Source organism: Megascapheus bottae, chromosome 23, assembly GCF_031878675.1.
Source record: "Megascapheus bottae isolate mThoBot1 chromosome 23, mThoBot2.hap1, whole genome shotgun sequence".
Lineage (NCBI taxonomy): Eukaryota > Metazoa > Chordata > Mammalia > Rodentia > Geomyidae > Megascapheus > Megascapheus bottae.
In genome coordinates, this window is record NC_143531.1 from 1730902 (window position 1) to 1750560 (window position 19659).

Here is a 19659-nt window from a genome sequence, read left to right on the forward strand (position 1 = left end):
AGGGGTAGGTAGCCTTGAGCTGAAAAGCTCAGGGACAGTACCCAGGCCCAGAGTTCAAGCCCATGACCCACAAAACTAACAAACAAAAACCACATAAGTTAATAAGGAGGAAATGGGATAAAGATGATGGAAGGGGTGATACGGATCAAAAATGCTTTGTGCTCATGAATTCACATAGCACATTAAAACCCCTTTTGCTGAACTTAATAGAACATGAAGCTGGACGCCAGTGGCTCATACCTGTAATCCTAACAAGTCAGGAGGCTGAGATTTGAAGGTCATAGTTTGAAGCCAGCTCAACCAGGAAAGTCCCGAGGTTCTTTTCTCCAGTTAACTACCATCAAAGCTGGAAGTGGAGCTGTGGTTCAAGTGGTACAGCACTAACTCTGAGCAAAAGAAAGTCAGGGATATTGCCTAGGCCCTGACTTAATACTAAAACTAATATTACTAATAATGCTTTAAAATTAAAATGGACATTACAATATTTTTAATAAAGTAGGGGCAGGTTGATAATTCCTAAATTCTAGAAAATGCAGCTAAGATGAAGTACTTGCACCCAGAATTCATACTCCAATTCTATGTCCTTCTGACTTCAAGTCAAAGTCATAAGGACATATATCCCAACTCACTCACAATGAACTTCTTTAGGAATGATAGAAAAGCCTCCACTAGCCCTCTCCCAGCTTGTGGCCTCACCTGCCACACATAGACAGAGTCTATGTCATGAGAAAATAGGCAGAAGCCCTTAGAATAGACCCTAGTAGACATGCAGACATCAATAAACCACCGTGGAACTAAAGAGTAGAACACCGGAAGCTAATGTTCAAAAGCCTACTCACTAACTATTGAATTCATTTTTACAACATTCATTTGCCTTTCAGCCTCTATCAGGCACCTACCACTACCAATTACAGACTCAAACAACTTCAGTAATTTTTTTTATTGGATTACCTGGGTACTTACAGACCCTTGGCCACTTTCATTTGTTCTTTAGGGTTCATTTCTTTTAAAAAATCAGTTCCTTTTCTATATTCTTTGCCTTTCAGAGTATATACCAAATAAGTTTAATTACTTCAGAACCTCCCTATCTTACCCAAGGACGATATTATTTGTAAATAAAAACTTTACAGCACTTGTCAAACAATATATCCTCAAATTCACACAGTCTTTTTCAGACTGTTTTGAAACCAACAGGTTTTGTTTCTGTTCCTTCTATCTCTCCTTTGGTGTCTTCCTTTCGCTTCCTTCTTTCTTCTCTTTTTGTGATTTTCTTTCTTTAGAAAAGCTGTAGGTTAAGAACATCATAAATCAAGGTGTGAATAGACCAGAAGACAAGTGTAGAATTCAAATCCCTATCAAGTAGCTCCAACCAACAGTTGAAATAACACATAAGTTCAGAAAAGTATCTGAAGGTTGATGAGCTAGCAAGCATGCAAAGGAATTGTCTTAATCACATTAAAATGCTTGCTGAGCATTATTAAAATATTTCCATTTTGGTCAAAAATCAAAGAATGGAGGGAACAAGGGTGGAGACAGCCCCCCACCTTTCTCTGGGAACCAGAAATAACAAATGGTTCCAGGAATGCTTTAGGTTGAGGCAGGAAAAAGATACCCCTGCCGCGCCCACCCCCCACACCCATGCTTACACCCAGGTAAGCTGGAGGGATTGCTGTGTGCATGTGCTCTCTCTCGACTATAATCCTGCCTGTAATCACACTGCTTTCTAGAATGTGAATAAGGAAATGAGCTCTTCCATGAAAATCCGTCCCTTATGAGGAAGTGAACCTCAGCACCCAATCCACATTTGCTGCAGGAGAGGCGAAGTTGACTCCACTGATCCAGGAAAAAGGAGCCCCACTCTTGAGCCTCAGTGTTTTGGCACATATGGACACACATAGAATTGACCCAACATCGAAGTCACAGGAGAAGGAATCACAATTCCACACTCAAAATCCTGTGCACTTGCTGATGAGGATGAACTGTGACTCATCTAATTCTCGTTTATGGCTACAATCATACAAATACCAGCCATTCTAGCTAAGCAACTGATTAACGGACTGGTTGGTTGACTGATTAATTAATACTAGAATTAATCCACAGACTGAAGCTTGCTAGGCAAGATGTGTGTGCTGCCATTTGACCTATACCCCCAATCCATTTGCTTTTATTTTGTTTTTGGCTAACTTTGCCAAGGCAGGTTTCAAACTCAAGATCCTCTTAGTTCCACCTCTAGAGTAGCTGAACTACCAGTGTGGGCCATCAAGAACAGTGTGTGTGTGTGTGTGTGTGTGTGTGTGTGTGTGTGCTGGTCCTGAGGCTTGAACCAAGGACCTGGTAGTTATCCCTGAATTTTTGTGCTCCAGTCTTTGGATCTATCACTTGAGCTACAGCTCTACTTCTGGCTTTGTGGTGATTAATAAGAGATAAGAGTCTCAGAATTTCTTGCTCTGGCTAGCTTCAAATCGCAATCCTCAAATCTCAGTCACATCTCAGCCTCCTGGGTAGTTAGGGTCGCAGGCCTGAGCCACTGACATCATGAAAGAGCAGAATTAAAAAATATATTTAACCAGTGCTGTTATGTTTTTTGTACATAATAATGTTTCAAATGTATACTAACTGTCAGCTTTACTCTGTTTCCCAGTGGATAAGTAATAATGTTGTAGTTGGTCAAAAGTCGAGAAGTAAAAGATCAGTGAACATGCTCTTGAAATTACACATTCTCTGTCCTTCTCCTTGTTCACAGAAGTTAATAAAAAGTACATGGACCCAGACACACTAGATTCACCACACCTATCATCATCAAAGCATGATTCAAACCTTCATACTTCCTGGTACTCCATTTCATTTAACCACACTCTCCCTTTGCCTCGATTAGAAGTGAAATCAGTTTACAATGATCAACATAGGAAGCCGGTGAAATTCAAAAGAAATAACTAGCTTTCTGATTTTACTGAGTATTTAGCCCAGCTCTGTGTTTGATTTTGGCAAAACTATTAGCTGGTGTTTTCATATCAACGTGAGAAAGACTTGCTGTAATTCTCCTCCATTGTAATTCTATGCTTAAAATATGTCATTGTTCTTTCAATGCATTCACCTTCTCAGGAAGAAAAAATGCCCTGCAATTAAAATTCGCCACAATTCATCATTATACTTCAAGGCAATAGGCAATATTTCAGAGTAGGCTGTGCCTAAGGATGTGTGCTCACCTTTCCTGTAGAATTAAGGACGATGTGAGACTACTAATTATTTCCCTCTGACTAGATACAGCAATTGATTTTCTGAACCCAAAGTGTGTAGCTCCCATTTTTCATATAATAACCTCACCTAACAGATGCTTTAAAATTTAATTTCATTTGGGACATCAAATTCAGAATTGCTTTCTTTCTCTCTTTTGTCTGCTTCCTCTTAATAAACAATCGAGTATGGATTCCTTTTGAAAACCAGGTCCTCAAACAATATTTTTTTCAGCTAAATAGAATTCTGTAGCTAAGCTAGTCTAATTGCCCCATATCCTCTGGTCAACACAGCTTTTAGATAGTGACCCATGGAAGCTAAACTAATTAACCAATGTCTTATAAAAAGTCATATGTACATTAATTCTGATTTTTAGTCCCTGTAGCTTTTACTGCTAAGGGTAAGGAAAAAAATATTCTATGTACGTACCTGTTGGGAACCATATTAAATTGCTTGAACAGCCTTAATATGAGAGATTCATCTAAATTCATTAATAACTACCCATGAGCGAGCATTCCTAATGCAAATGTAGTGAAGAAAAGAAGCAATCCTGGCTCTCCTGATGTAACAACAGTGAAGAAAGAATAGAATAGGAAATAATGGAACCAAAAAGTGATAGAAAAGTAACACAGAGGCAAAATTACAACCTAAATTATCAAGATAGAGTTCCATTAGTTGAGACCTTTGTTTTTCTGAATGCAAAACACTGTTAAAAGTGGAAATCCAGCATTTGGCTCATGTGTTTTCATCCAGTTTAAATAATACTTATTATTCTGGAAATATCCATGTGAAAATCACCAATAGTTCTTTTGATAAATGTTGTGGCTTGAATTTAAAATTCCTCCCGGAGAGTGATGTGTTGAGCTCTTGGTCACCAAGTAGCAACAGTATATTAGGGGGTGAGATCTAACAAGAGAACATCATAGGGTGCCTGTGCCTCTGGCGGTTATTCTGTTTTCTGCCCAGTTTTGAAGTTTAATCTCCACTTTCACATGGTCCACCACCAGGACTGGTTTGTGGCATCTGAGAATGACAGTCTTAAAGAAAAGTATGTGAACCAATGATACTCCAACCCTTTCCTGATCGATATCATATGCCTCTGTGTGTGTGTGTGTGTGTGTGTGTGAGCATGCACTTGTGCACACCCATGCATTAATGTAAGGGGTGTGGCTTAGCATTTCTCTTAAAAACACATAATGCATCTTGTTCTGTGATAAATAATTCATCAATCACTTGGCTGGGTTTACATGTATTTTTAATGCAAGAGGTCATCATTTCTTTTTAGGGGTCTTTTCCCTAAAGCATTTCTATTCAATTCAAAGAACTCTCACCTAACACCATTACCTTTGATGTGACAATGCACTTTCCCTCGTGACAACTGCTCTAGTTTCTTCATGTTAGCCTTACAACAAGATGCTGTCATTTATATTTGTGGATTAAATTTGACAGCCCAGTAGTTCATTATAGAAATTGAAATTCCAACTTAAAGTGAAATGTTATCCTGACAGATAAAGCAAGAGTGTAACAAGACATACAATATTTATTTCTTTAGTGCCAGTACTGGGCCTTGAACTCAAGACCCTTTGCTCTTGCTTAACTTTTCTACTCAAAGCTGGTGCTCTACCACTTGAGCCACATCTCCATTTCTGGCATCTTGGTATTTAGTTGAAGATAAGAGTTTCACAGGCATTCCTACCAGAGCTGGCTTTGAACTGGGATCATGGTTCTTTATGATCCCAACCTTCTGAGTAGCTGGGGTTACTAATGATGTGAGCCGCAAGTGCCTGGCAGAACTGTTTTTGTGTTGCATGAGGATGTTGTACACAGCAACATGCCAACATCTCAAGGTGAGAGAATAGTAGTGGAACTGAAATGCATGGAATTGTTAGTATTTGGGCTAGCCAGTGCTCACAGAGCGTTAGCACCAACACAAAAGCCAATTCCTCATGGTGACTGATGTTGATAGCTCTGATGTGAAAAATATACCTGGAATATTTTTTTTTTCTTATTAGACCAAACAGATAGGTGCTAAGAGCAATTCGGAAGGAGATGATTCAGATGAAGCAGGAGGTGTATCTGTAGATATCTCAGGTAAACATCAGACCTGGCAAAGGATATTTATAACAAGAAACCACCAGTTGTTCATAATTGGTGCAATGTCCTGCACCAATGACGATGGCCCACCATTCTTCAGGGGGTCACTGCTGGGGAGTTTATGGAGGCCTGCATGAGACCATGTTTTAACAGCAGCAATTACTTTCCTTCTGGTTGTCACAAAATACTATTCTGCACCAGTTCAAATTAAACATACTTGTAAATGACTGTGCAAATATCGTGGCTTTGCATTGTACTGTTACATACCATGTCAGTGCACGGCAGCATACTACATTAAAAGTCCTGTGTTCTACAGGGTCTGAGCTCCAGAATTTGCAATACCCAAAGATACTTCTTCTTGGGATTCTTAGTTATATCAGCCAATAAATCTTTATTTTTGTTTGGGGCAGGGGAAATCCTATAGTCTAAGTGTTCACTTTTATTTTGGATTATCTGCCCTTAGTTTAATGGCTATAAGCAATTTCAATTATTGATATCTAAGCCACCTAGTTTGAGTTGGGGTCTTATGTCTGATGAGAAAATATAAGTGCTGAAACATGAAGATACCTGAAATCATTATTATAAATGTCACCAGAGAAAAGGAAAATAGTTATTTTTATTTTTAAGGTCAAATAATGAAGCCTATTTTTCCTCCATTACCAGAATTATTCATAATTAATGAGAAGAAGCATTTTCTCTATGATACTAGAGATCAAGTGAGTTAACTAAGGAAAGAAGTCATAGCAAATTTGGGGATGCTAAAATATTTTTTTCTTTATCCAGCCACTCAAGAGAAAATACTTTTTGTGCTAGTCGTTGGACTTGAATTCAGGGCCTAGGTACTATCTCTGAGCTTTCTAACTCGAGGCTAGTACTCTGAATTTGTGCCACAGTTCTATTTCTGCTTTTTTTGATAGTACATTAGACAGAAGAGTCTCACAGACTTTCCTGCCCAGCCGGGCTTTGAACTGTGATCTTCAGATCTCAGCCTCCTTAGTAGCTGGGATTACAGGCGTGAGCCACTGGTGCTAGCTAAGCAAGAGTTAGTTTGCTCTCACCTCTTAAGTCTCTGAGGACCATAGTCTAGAGCCCATCCCTACTCCCTCATCTTCTTCGAAGCACACAGTGCCAAGAGCCTTTTGTTTAAGGAAATATTACAGGATGTGGATCGACATTTATCCTCACCAGTCCAAGCCCCATGTTTTGAACACAGTGAGTATAGAGTGCAGTTTTACATAAATTCAAGCATTCTAGTTTGTATTGACATATATTATGGAATGTATACCAAAGCAAAATAATGAGTAATTTCTTTCTATTAAAGAAAAGACAACAAAGCTGGGATTATCTCAAAAGAAATAATACTTAACACCATCAGAAAACTGGAAATGGCGTTCTGGCTGCATGTGATAGAGCACTAGCCTTGAGCTGAAGAGCTCAGGGGCAGTACCCAGGCCCAGAATTCAAGCCCCAGAACCAATATAATAATAATAATAATAATAATAATGATAATGATAATAATAATGATGATGATGATGATAGTGATAAGTTTGGTTAATCTTTTCTTTTTCTGAATTTGTTCTTAATTTTCAAATACTTGAACAGGTTGTCTGATATAGCAGATCGTTTGATGTGACAAGTTCCTTTATGTGTCCAGTGCTTCTTGATCAGTCACTCCTCCACGATTGTCTCCCAGGCACTCTGCCCATTCCCCTCCTGAACACATCTTACCTTTCTCATTCCTTCATCACACTCCAGAAGAGAACCTTCAGTCATCCACACCCATCTTGCACCCCACGCCACCCCCTGCACCCCCTGTACAGTCCAGCTGGATTGCATCTGTAGCCCTATCCTCCTGGTCTTTTTGCATGGGAGTTTACAGATGGAGTCTAAAGTCCACACATATAAACATCTTTTAAGCAAAATGTTGCTTTATTTTGCAAGTATGGATGTGGATGGAGAAAAATATGCGTCTAGCCTTGCTATGGGATTCCAGCATTGCTAATAACTTTGGAAAACCTACCTACAAACACCGGAAATGTAATGAAGAGTTGTCTAATGACAAGGAAATGCAGAAAAAAAATGAAAAGAAAAGGACTGAGTAAAATGCCCCACATGTCAAGGTCTCAAAATTGTATAGGGATCACAAGGCTCTGAGTTCAGTCCCCAACTCTGCCAGATGGAAAAAGGAGTACTGGCCCATTTTGTGAAATAAGAGCAATTTAAAGAGAGTGGTTTAGGGGTCTGGAGATGTGGTTCAAGTGGTAGAGTGCTTGTCTAACAATCAAAATTTCATAGGGTTAACATACAACATTTGTTGAATACAATAGTTATTTATTCTGATTGGCGAATGGTATTTATTTTATATTCTTTCCTTTACCTACTCAACTGTTTAATTTTAAAAAAAAATGCCAGTCCTGGGGCTTGAACTCAGGACTGGGGCAATGTCCTTGGGCTTTTTTTACTCAAGGCTAGTGCTCTACCACTTGAACCACAGCACCACTTGTGGTTTTGTGTATGTGGTACCGAGGAACTGAATTCAGGGCTTCGTGCATATAAGACAAGCACTCTACTACTAGGCCACACTCCTGACCCTAATTAATTTTTTTAAAGCCAAAGACTGGACACTGTTCCTGGGCTTGTCTTTCGTTCTTGCTTTCCTTCCTTCCTTCCTTCCTTCCTTCCTTCCTTCCTTCCTTCCTTCTTTCCTTCCTTCCTTCCTTCCTTCCTTCCTTTTTTTGATATTTTTTTTTCTGGGGAGCTTTGTTTGGTTTAGCTTTTTACTCAAGACAGTTCTACCACTTGAGCCACACCTCTAATTTCAGCTATTTTGATGGTAATTGAAGAGACCTCACAGACTTTCTTGCCACAGTTGGCTTTGATCCATGATCCTCAGATATCAGCCTCCTGAGAAGCCAGGATTCCAGGCATTAGTTACTGGCACCCAGCTAATTTTAGGTTACTGTTTATTATTTTTCACTTGTAATTTCTTTTTTTATTGTGATTAATAGAAGGGTTACATTACATTCACCAGATAGAAGGTGCATCACTTCACAAACATGGATCCCCTTTCTCATGAAGCAAGGGCACCTGCTGAGCCTAACGTACTGCAGCAAGAGGGGAGATATGGTACTTTATTTTCATCAGTCACAGAGATTTGTTCAACATCTGCTTAGGAGTTTCTGTGTGAACAGCATTCAATTTCAAATCAAGTATGCGTACTATTGCAAGAGATTTCCTTGAAAATTTTATCTGGCAGGCAGTTACTAATCTATTTTTTAGGAAGTTTTAGGGAACAAATAGATGTACTGGGTACAATTGCAGACAAAAAAATGAGCAGGACATTTCTGAAACAATTTAAAAAAATCTTGATTTCTCTGGCCATTGGCCCTAGTTAGGAATCTCTTCTGTGATACTTTACTAAGTATCATGGGAAATTGAGAAATGGATGACACCATTTTCATTCTTAAGGAGATTATCTAATAGAAGAGACATAAAACATGCACAAGTGAAGCTTCAGAACCATGGGACATAATTGCATAATGCATGGGAAAAAATCTGGGGTGTGCTTGGGTGATCCTATGGCATGGCGATTCTGAAACCACTGTAAATTGAGAGTGGTTTTCCCTGGCATTTTACTACTTTATGAAGCAGTTGCTTGTTTTCAAACAAAGAGTGGCATGGACAAAGGTTCAGAGAGATAATCTACAAGCAATCCATACAAGAAGAATCTTTCAAAACCAACCCTGTACTGTTGGACACCGGTAGCTTACACTTGTGAACCTCACTACTTGTGAGGTTGAGATCTGAGGATCGTGGTTCAAAGCCATCCCAGTGTCCATGAGACACTTAATTCTAATTAATCACTGGTAAACCAGAAGTGGTGCCATGCTTCAAGGGGTTAGAGCAGTGGTCTTGAGCTGAAGAGCTCAGGGGCAGTGTCCAGGCCCAGAGTTCAAGGCCCATAACCAACTCCCACAAAAATAATAAATAAACTTAATTTTACAATCTCTATAAATACTAGAACATTTTCATATATGGATGCCAACTACACTTGTAATAGAAAAGCTAAACTGTCAGAACATCAAAGGAAGTCAAGTTTCTGTGTAATCAAAACTCTTGGGCAATGACTACATCTTTGGTTTTCCCCTTACTTTTTAGAAGAGGGATAAGCAAAAAAAAAAAAAAAAAAAAAAAAAAGAGGGATGAGCACCCTGAAAGTCTCTTAGCTCCAATTAACCAACCAAATTTAAAAAAAAAAAACAGACATGGAGTTGTGGCTCAAATGGTAGAGTACCAGCTTTGAGTTAAAAGGAGTCAGAGAAACCAGGAGACCTGGGGTTTAAGCTCCACTACATAGAATACAATACATTGCAATACCATGCAACAGAAATAAAGAAGCTGCATTTTCCATTCCCCTTGTAATAACTGGGCCGCCAAGGCCAGGAGAGGACAGGCTGAAAAGAGTGCTGTCTGGAGCCTGCTCTCCCTGCACTCTACCAAGGACAGAAGCACAGACCTGGACCCCAGACATCAACTCCACTTGAATCCCAAACATCTGGATACAGAAAGATGCTGAGAGGCACGGGTTCGGAATTATCACGGAGAGGAGCTAGACAGCCCTGGAGCAGGACTTAACAGCAGCAGGGGATGGGTGACAACACCTCCCTTAGGGATTCAGAACCCACCAGATGAACTCTTCCTGGCCAGATGCAGGAAGAAATGGGGTGATTCATGACCACTTTGTGGTGGGGGAGACGGAAATGGGAACCTGCCTCTGGAGAAGGCATCACTGGACTCGGTGAAAAAGCGACTGAGGAAGGAAATGTCATCCAGTTCCTTGCACTGTGACGTCATCGCTCCCTGAGTGACAATGGTGACAGCCATGACCCCGAATGGAGCAGCGCAGCTCCTCTGGTTACCTCTCCTGTGTGGACCGCGCTCTATGAACGGAAGTCACTCTATTGCCTCTGACCTAGGGCTCGCTGTTTGGTCTGTTTGAGTGACTGGATTTGCCATCTGTCTTTTTCCACCTTGTGCTACTGTGTCAAAATGTCTGGCTGTCTAAACTACGAAGAAATAAAGTTCCTTTGTCTCAGGATTCTGGGAGTTGGCAAGTCCAGTGTGAAAGTGGAAACCACTGCCAGAAGAGACCAGGACCATGGGCCAGAAATCAGAGGACTGAACAGAGCCATGTTCTCTCTCTCTCTCTCTCTCTCTCTCTCTCTCTCTCTCTCTCTCTCTCTCTCTCTCTCTCTCTCTCTCTCTCTCTCTCTCTCTCTCTCTCTCTCTCTCTCTCTCTCTCTCTCTCTCTCTCTCCCCCTCCCTCCCTCCCTCCCTCCCCCCCTCTCTCTGCCTCACACTGGCTAGGTAACCACTCGATCCCGCACCACCAACCTTTGTTTTTCTCTAGATCTTTTGTTTAATAAGGTCTTAGATTTTCCTCACAAGCAGCTTTAGACCTGGTTCTCCTGAGATTGCAGGTGTGTACAGCCACACCTGGTTGAAAAGTAGTCTTACCAAGTTTAAAGTCCAGCCAGGAAACCCAATCCTCTTCATTGATCTCCACGTCCAGAGTATCTGGAATTACAGCCCCACCCACCTCATAAAAAGATCCACTGCCTCAGTGATACATTGGAGGTCAAACTTCCACCATGTGTTTGGGGACCATCCAGAGCATCGGAGCAGCATCATATATTAAAGTTGCGCTAGTTTATTTCTCTCCGTATGAGGGTACAGTAGTAGTAATATTATCCATTAAAAAAATTAGCCTGTGTGAGAGCTCAAGCCTGTAATCCTAGCTACACAGGAGGATACGATTGGAGGATTGCAGTTTGAAGCCAGTGTGGGAAGGACAATTTGTGAGACTCTATCTCCAATTAACCACCAGAAAACTAGAAGTGACACAATGGTTCAAAATGTGGAGCACTAGCCTTGAACTCAGGGACAGCACCCAAGCCCAGTTCAAGCCCCACAACTGATAAAAATAAAAGAAAATTATTAAGAAAAACACACAGAATTGATTTGCCATTGAAGACACACTGTTTTTCCAATTCCGAACAGCAGTTTCCAGTTCCTCCTCGCCCTCCCTCTGACTCTGGCTTCTGTGTCATTTCTACCTCCTCCATCTCCTCCTCATTCCCAATTTACTGCATGTGAACCATGAACCTTCTCTAAAACAGGAGAAACAAGGCCCTGAGAGAGCTGAGAGAGATGGCCCTGAAAGGAGATTCATGAAACATAGAACTTAAAGAGATACAGATTCGAATATCAGTCACTCCCCAAGGTAACTGAAAAGCAAAAACAGATCCTAATGGACACCAGCGTGGGTTTTTCCTTCCATACCTGGTGGACGTGAGGGAGATGGTACAGTATGCTGTAGTCTAACTCTGTGTCAGGCAAACTTCCCTAAGCCACAGAAGCCTCTCAGCTAACCCACTGCGCATGTTTTGACCATATTTTCAGAACATTGAACATCAACCACAGACTGGAGCACTGAGGCCAGAGCAGACTTCTCTCTACATGTTCTTGTTTTTGCTTTCCTCTAAGGATCACAGAGCTGAACCTTCATATCAGCATCTCTAGGCCAACACTGATATTTTATGATCTTTATACTTAATGGCCCCAAAGCTGCATTGTTGAGCTAAATCTGTTTCTGACATCTCAGCAAGTTTATCATCACTTTGGTTATCAGCTTGCACAGAGGAGCTGTGTCCCACACCGCCTGCTTTTTCCCCCCATAAATCCTGTTATTTATAGGACATGCATAATGTTATAAAATACAAAGATTCTCAAGAATGTATTACTGTGTATATACCAAATATGCCTTTTTAAACTTAATGAGAATTAATTATGGACTATTTTATCCTTTATTTGAAGCATTTGATGGATTCTGTGCCTGGAGCTTTGGAGTTGTTTTTTTTTTTTTTTAATTTTCTGTCAAAACTTGTTTTCTCAAAACAAAGTTCTTCAAACAAGGGCATGCTTATATTTCTTATTAGTTTCCAAGCATGAAGTCTGAAGAGAGAACTGTTTCTTAGTATGAATTATATGGTGTGAATCTGATAAATGTCTTTTTTCCACATTCAAAGATAAGGTAGATGAATGGGTTTAAACCAGGTATGCAGACATAATGCAGTTTTGGCAGAATTCCAAATCAAAGCAGTTTCACTTCAGGGACTTGAACTCTCACTTGGCTTTTTTGCTCAAGGATAGTGCTCTGCACAGGGTCACATGTTTACATCTGGCTTTAAGCTGGTTAATTGGACATAAAATTCTTTGAGGTGACTTCAAATTATGTTCCTCAAATATCTGATTCCTGATTAGTTAGAATGACAACCAATGAACCCAAAGAGCTTGGTTTATTTTATTTTTTTTAATGACAGACATGGGAGTTAACAGAAAGAGGTTAGAACTCATGCATAAATGTGCATATTTATGAAAATAAAATCATGCTGGGCACCAGTGCCTCATGCCTGTAATCCCAGCTGCTCGGGAGGCTGAGATCTGAGAATGGCAATTCAAAGCCAGCTGCTAATTCTTTTTTTTGGAGGGGGGGGAGTCATGGAGCTTGAGCTCAGGACCTGAGCACGGCCCTTGGACAGTTTTTGTTCAAGGCTAGTGGTCTGCCACTTGAGCCACAGCACCACTTCTGGCATTTTCTGTGCATGTGGTACCAAGGAGTCAAACCCAGGGCTTCATGCATGCTAGGTGAGCACTCTACCACTAAGCTATGCTCCCAGCCTGTTGTTGTGAATTCTTGTTTGTTGAAAAAACCCTTTCTATAATTTGGTGTAAGAGTTCATGTACACCTTTTTTTCTCATCTGGAAGTTTAATCTAGTTTGTAACTTGTATTTAGACTCAAGATTGAACCAGATCCAGATAAGCTCGATCCAGGTGCACTGACAGATTTGAGAGCTTGTTTCATAAATTATAGCCAACCAGTGTATTGTAAATAATCTGCTGGTGTCAATGGCTCAGACCTGTAATCCTAACTCTTTGGAATCCTGGCATCTGATGATCATGGTTCAAAACCCCAGCAGGAACCATGAAAACCTTATCTCCAATTAACCACTCAAACTCCAGAAATGGAACTGACACAGTGATAGTGTGCCAGCACTGAGAAAAAAAAAATTAAAAAAATGCATAGGGATAGTGTTTGTTTACCCACAAAAAGATAAGAAATCTACTCATTAGGAGATTATTTCTCAAAAATCTTTCCCCAGAAACTCATGTTTCTGGAATTCATAGCTCCTCCCCCATCTCTGTTTTATATAATTTCAGGGGGAAAGGGGAATGTAAATGGGATTTTAGAAATTAGTGCTAAGTATGATGTAAAGAAGATAATAACATTGTGATAAAGATTCCATCATTTCTGCATGAAAAGAAATAATTACAAGATAAACGTTAGGAGGAATTTAAGTAAAGTTGAGGGAACTGCTTAGAAATAATGACCCAAAATAGCTCAATGCATGTGGCTGTGGAGTTAAGGGAGTGGGTGAAGATCAAACACATTCAATAATTGAAGTTTGCAGTTAGAAATGGTTTCCTTCAGAATTCTACAATGTCCTTCTCAATTTATATTTCCATGTGATTGTTTGTTGTTGTTGTGCCATCCTTGGGGCTTGAACTCAGGATGTGGGTATGTCCCTGAATTTTCTTTTTGGACAAGGTTTGCTAACCTACCACTTGAGCTACAGCACTACTTCTGAAGTACTTAACTGAAGATAAGAGTCCCATGGATTTTTCTCAGCCAGGCTGGTTTGACTGTCTTCTTTTATTACCCTTGGGCCATGTTTCTCTCGTAATTTCTACTTCTGTAGACAGAGCTCTCCTGTGCAGAGCTCTCCCCCAAATATCAAAAAGCATTTTATACTTCCCTGCAATCTGGAAAGTAGCTCATCAAAACTGCAACAAATCCATAATAAAATCATAAACCTGCAGAACTATATAACCAAATGATAAGATTTCTCAAAGAAAAACACCTGCAATTTGCAAGCATAGACATGAGAGTTAGTTACTCTTTCCGTTCTTCAGTCTCTTCATGTATGAAGTATGAACTGATAATAATTTCCAGTACTTAATTCATATAGGTTTGGGAAGAGAAAAAGGGATTAGCAAGTGAAAATTCTCAGCACATTCGTAACACTCCTAGATAGTTCATTTGTTTTTGCTAGGATGAAGCCGATGGTGAGTTAGGGAGGGAAGGCTGATCTACACAGAGATAAAAGCCTGGCTCACAGCCAAAGACATGAGCCTGAGCCATAAGTCAAGCTCACTCCATTTATGAAGTTGTAGGCCCTTTAAATGTCTAACTGCTGATCTCCAATGAGAAGGCAGGAAATGCGTTAGGGACCACTTGACAAAATGGTCCTACATTCTCTCAAGAGAGGCTTTTGCAGGATGAATATGACAAATGTAGGTGTGTGTGTGTGTGTGTGTGTGTGTGTGTGTGTGTGTGTGTGTGTGTGTGTGCCAGTACTGGAGTGGCTTGAACTCAAGGTCTTCCACCCTCACCTGGTTTTTCTGCTTACAGTGGGCATTGTACTGCCTGATAATTGCTTGTTAATTGGGGATAAGTCTCACAGACTTTGCTCTCCAAGCTTGCTTTGAACTGTGATCCACAGATCCCAACCTCCTGAATAGTTAGGTTTCTAGAGATCACCCACTGGCTCCAGGCAACTTTGGTCATTTATTATAGATTATTTTATAGGTAACAAAAGAGGAGAAGGATTGACGTGGTAGCTATTAGAAACAGACAAGGCAACTTCAATATTAACAATCTATGAGCCAAAAGATAGCAAGGTAAAAATCATTACACCTTGGACGTACCTGATAAAGGGAAGATGCATGCATTCAGTCTCCACAGATTCTACCAGTCTGGGAAAACTTTGTATTGCATTCTTGTCTTCATAGGACACAGATTTCCATAACTCAATGACAATAGCTCAGAGTCTTTAAGGGAAAGAGAAAGTGGGCTCAGGGTATACTATGCAAGAGGAAAAGTAAGCTATGTTTTTCAAACATTCTTATTCTTTTATCAGCAATAAAAAAATCTAGGGAAGTTTCTGAGCATAGGGCCTCTCTTTCTACCCCTGCACCCTCCTCCCTGCCAATACTGAAGCTTGAACTCAGGGACTGATTTGCATTCTTGTTTGCCTTTTCCCTTAATGCTGGGTCTCAAGTGTGGCTTGAACCACACTTCTACTTCTGGTTTGGGGCTGGTTAATTGGAGAGAAGTCTCATAGACTTTCCTGTCCTGGCTGGCTTTGAACCATAATCCTCAGCCCTCAGTTTTCTGAGCAGCTAGGATGACAAGAGTGAGACACAGGTGCTTGGCCTTGTTGCTCCACCCCCTCCCCCATCTCTGACGAGTCTATATAATTGGAGCGACTGATGGTCCCTCACAGCCAGGCTAGGGAGGCCTCTCCTCAATTCCAAATTCGACTGACTCAATATTTCTCCATAAAGAGTGACAAGACTCCCTCCTTACCAGAGCTTAAATCTCCTTTCCTTCCATGGGTCTGTGAATTTGGTTATCTCCATGTAGCCACTCTCTAGCCCAACACTCAGCAAAACTCTGGCATACCATCACCCAACATGACTCTCTCAAGGGACAAAAATACACCCTTGGATAGCATGTCACTGGTCTGCCAGTGAAATCCAATTTTTAATTACCCTTTGCTTTAATTAATGCAGTTTGATTAATTGCAATTAATTTATTAGGATGTTAATTAATTGTCTAATTATTAATTGTGATTATATAATATTGTTATCAATTTTAATTAATCATACTACTATAATTGATTGATTGAACATAATTAGTTACCATTGATTACCATTCATTATACTTGATATCAATTATAAGTGATAACTATATCATAACTATGACTGTAATTAATTACAATGAATTAATTTTAATTAATTTGAGCAGTCACATGCATTTAGCAGGTGCCATATTGGACTGAACAAGCCTAGATACTCTAAATCCCATGTGATATCTCTCAGATAATTGTGTATTTGCCTGATTAATTACCTGCCTGCTGCATGAACCAACTGTGGTGGTATCACCTATCCATTGAGGAACTTCTGAGACCATGAACTGCAAATTATAACTAATACAGCCAGACCTTTAATAATATATTAGATGAACACTTGAAGCCCATGTATACAAACTAGAATATGAAATGTGTCTTCCAGTCCATTTTGGAACAAAAGAAGGAAGAGAGAAAAAGAGAGAAGGGGAGGGAGGGAGGAAAGAAGGAAAGAAGAGGAAGGAAGGAAGGGAGGGAGGGAGGGAGGGAGGGAGGGAAGGAAAGAAAGAAAGAAAGAAAGAAAGAAAGAAAGAAAGAAAGAAAGAAAGAAAGAAAGAAAGAAAGAAAAAAAGAAAGATTTTCTAATACTAGTGAGAAGGGAAAACCAAAAGCCTTAGATGGGAGTTACTGAGTCTGGCTTACTGAGAAAGTCGAATGGGAAGGAGTTTTAAAGCCAAAACAGAGAAAAAGAAAAAAAAAAAAAAAGCAAGTCCTCACAAGGCCTTTGGAGGGGAAGTGGTCATAGTCAGCCTGGTTGTCCTGACAAAACACTCCAGACTAGGTGACTTCAGCTACAGAAATGTTTGCTCTCCCAGTCCTAGAGGCTCAAATCCAAGATAGGCTGTTGGCATGGCTGACTTCCACGAGGGCCTTTTTTTTTTTCAGCTTGTTCCCATCAGCCATATCTTTGTGTGCTCCTGTGACCCACGCTCTGATGTGTCTGTACTGTGAAGTTACAAATCCCAGCATGGACGCCCTATGAATCCTAGCCCCAATAAGCTGCCTCGTTAGCTCCCAGAAACCCCATCTCCAAATGCTATCACATGGTGTGGGTGTCTGGGGTGGGGGTGTGGAGACTTCGTATTTCAACAAATGAATTGGGATGCGTGGCTCAATTCAATCCATGGCAGAGTCTACTCACTAGACTAGACATGGACAACAAGCTATATGCCTAAAGCAGGAAGAGGGAGCCCCAGGGCCCCGCAAGCAACCACAAGCGCACCTTTGCTCTTCTGAGGTCAAGTCCACACAGCCAGAGTACAATGCAAAAGATCACAATAGTTTGCAGTGTTCCTACCAAGGCCAGAGTCTATGTCTATACCCACTTAACTTCTGCCATGAAAAGTGAAGAGAAATATTCAGAGAGGGATAATTATGACAATATTTGGCAGTCTGGCAACTTTTCTTTTCTTCATTAGTCATGGGACTCGAACTCTGTGCCTGAGTGTTGTCCCTGAGCTCTTCAGCTCAATTCTACCACTCTACCACTTGAGCCACTGTGCCACTTCTGGCTTTCTGGTGGTTAATTGGAGTCTTATGGACTTCAGTGCCCAGGCTGACTTTGAACCATGAACCTCAGATCTCAGCCTCCTGATTAGTTAGGATTACAGACATGAGCCACCTGCGCCCAGCTAGTCTGGGAACTTTTCTAATTTAAGAAGCAATTAAGTAAAAAGGAAACGTAGACCATTGAGAAACAAGAACAAAACTGAAAGCTACCATTTAAAAACTACTGAAGGGAAAAATAATCATCGTCTTTGAAACATGACAGTTAAAGTAGGAACAGACTTTGCGTTAATACTTGCATGCTAATCTGCCTAGAATTCTAAACCACGCTCTACTTCCAGATAAGAAACAAAAAGAAATAGTTTAAATCAGTGCTGAGAAAATGTACTGTTCTTAAATCTCATAGAAAGGACATCTTTCTTGGCATGAAGCACCTGTACCTCATGCTTAGAATCTACTCAGGCGGCTGAAATCTGAAGATTGCGGCTGGAAGCCAGCCTATTTAGGAAAGACTTATCTCCACTGAAACTGCCCAAAAAGCTGAGAAAATGGAGCTATGGCTCAACTGGTAGAATGCTAACCTTGAGCAAAAGAAGTTCAGACAGCCTCGAGGCCTAAGTTCAAACTCTAGGACAGGTACTAAAAAAATAGATGGATAGATAAATAGATATAGAGAGATGGATGGTGAGATAGAGAGATAGACTGCAATTAAATTAAAAATAAGTCAAATGGCTCATGCCTCACATCCTAGCTACTTAGGAGGCTAGCAGGTCAAAGCCAGCCCAAGAAGAAACATCAGCAAGACACCACCAGAAAAGAAAAGCCAGAAGTGCAGGTATGGTTCAAGCTTTCTAGTCTTGAGAAAAAAAAGAAAAGAAAACCCTAAGGTACTGTCCTCAGGCCCTGAGTTCAAGCTCCAGTATTGGCACCGAAAATAAGTAAATTAATGAATAAATACCCATTGACCTTTCTTCTATCTGCTAGCTTAGCCCTTCTGGGTGTTTAATGGTCTCACAACTGCCTCTTCATAAAGCTCTGAAGCCACCCATCTCTAAGGACATTGACTCACCACCGAGGTTGCTTTACTTAGTCTCAGCCTGGTCTTTCTGCCAAAGGAGAGCATGCTTACAGTAGGAAGTGTTATGTAGATGTAATTCCGTTTGAATGAGGCGGTGTCTATCCCCTGCTGGCAAGCCATTCATTAGCTCCTGCGTGCCTTCTGGATCGCTTGCCCCAGCTCAGCCAACTGTATTTATAGTCTCTCTTGAGATACATTTGGCAGCTGTGGAATCAAGCACCAAGCTGTGAATGTGCCCCAGCCACCACCGACTGCTTTCCTGGCTCTGAGCACACCCCTCACCCCATGAAAGCTTCCATTGGAGTTTGTGTGTTAGAAAGAAGGCAGGCTACAGAGAGCACTAGAAAAGTGGTCCATCTGCAGACCTGGCACTATGTGAAAATGAATTCCTCTCTCTGTTAGCTATGCTGCATGGTGCCATGTCTGAGAAAATCCCAGCAGGACTTTTCATTCATGCTTGACTTTCTCTTCTTTCCTTGTGTTTCTGCATTATAGGGGCCGTTGGCTAATTTTCATCCATGTGTGTGCCATGTGCTGGTAGATATATATCCACAAGAAAAGCAGCCCTGTTGATCCTTAGAAATATGTCTACTAATTGGGCCCTTGGTGACTCATGCCGATAAGTCCTTACTCTGAGAGGAGGCTGAGATCTGACGATCAGGGTTCAAAGTCAGCCTGGGCAGGAAAGTCTTTGAGATTCTTATTGTAGTTTAACACCAAAAAGCCAGAAGTGGAAGTCTGGCTTAGATGGTAGAGTACCAATATTGAGCAAAAAAAACCCAAAGAACAGAACCCAGGCCCTGAGCTCAAGCCCCAGTCCTGCACACACAAGCACACACACACATGTGTGTGCACACACAATACACAGGCCTACATAAAAGCAAAAAAACACTTCTGTCTATTTTAAATTTACTTGGATTGTCAAGGTGGTGTAT

At 40.7% G+C, this 19659-nt stretch overlaps 1 long non-coding RNA gene across 2 annotated transcripts in view; it reads right to left on the reverse strand.

Annotated features, from left to right (window-relative positions):
- The window catches only part of LOC150047198 (uncharacterized), an 86194-nt gene that overhangs the window by 31128 nt on the left and 35407 nt on the right, over positions 1–19659 (reverse strand). Inside the window, exons 4-5 of one of the 2 annotated variants that reach the window (XR_016539379.1) lie at positions 15158–15280; positions 1005–1285 (exon numbers count right to left, since the gene is read on the reverse strand). This is a non-coding gene — a long non-coding RNA (uncharacterized LOC150047198). Of the gene's footprint in view, positions 1–1004; positions 1286–15157; positions 15281–19659 lie in introns of those variants that run through there. The other variant, XR_016539378.1, reaches the window with a different exon arrangement.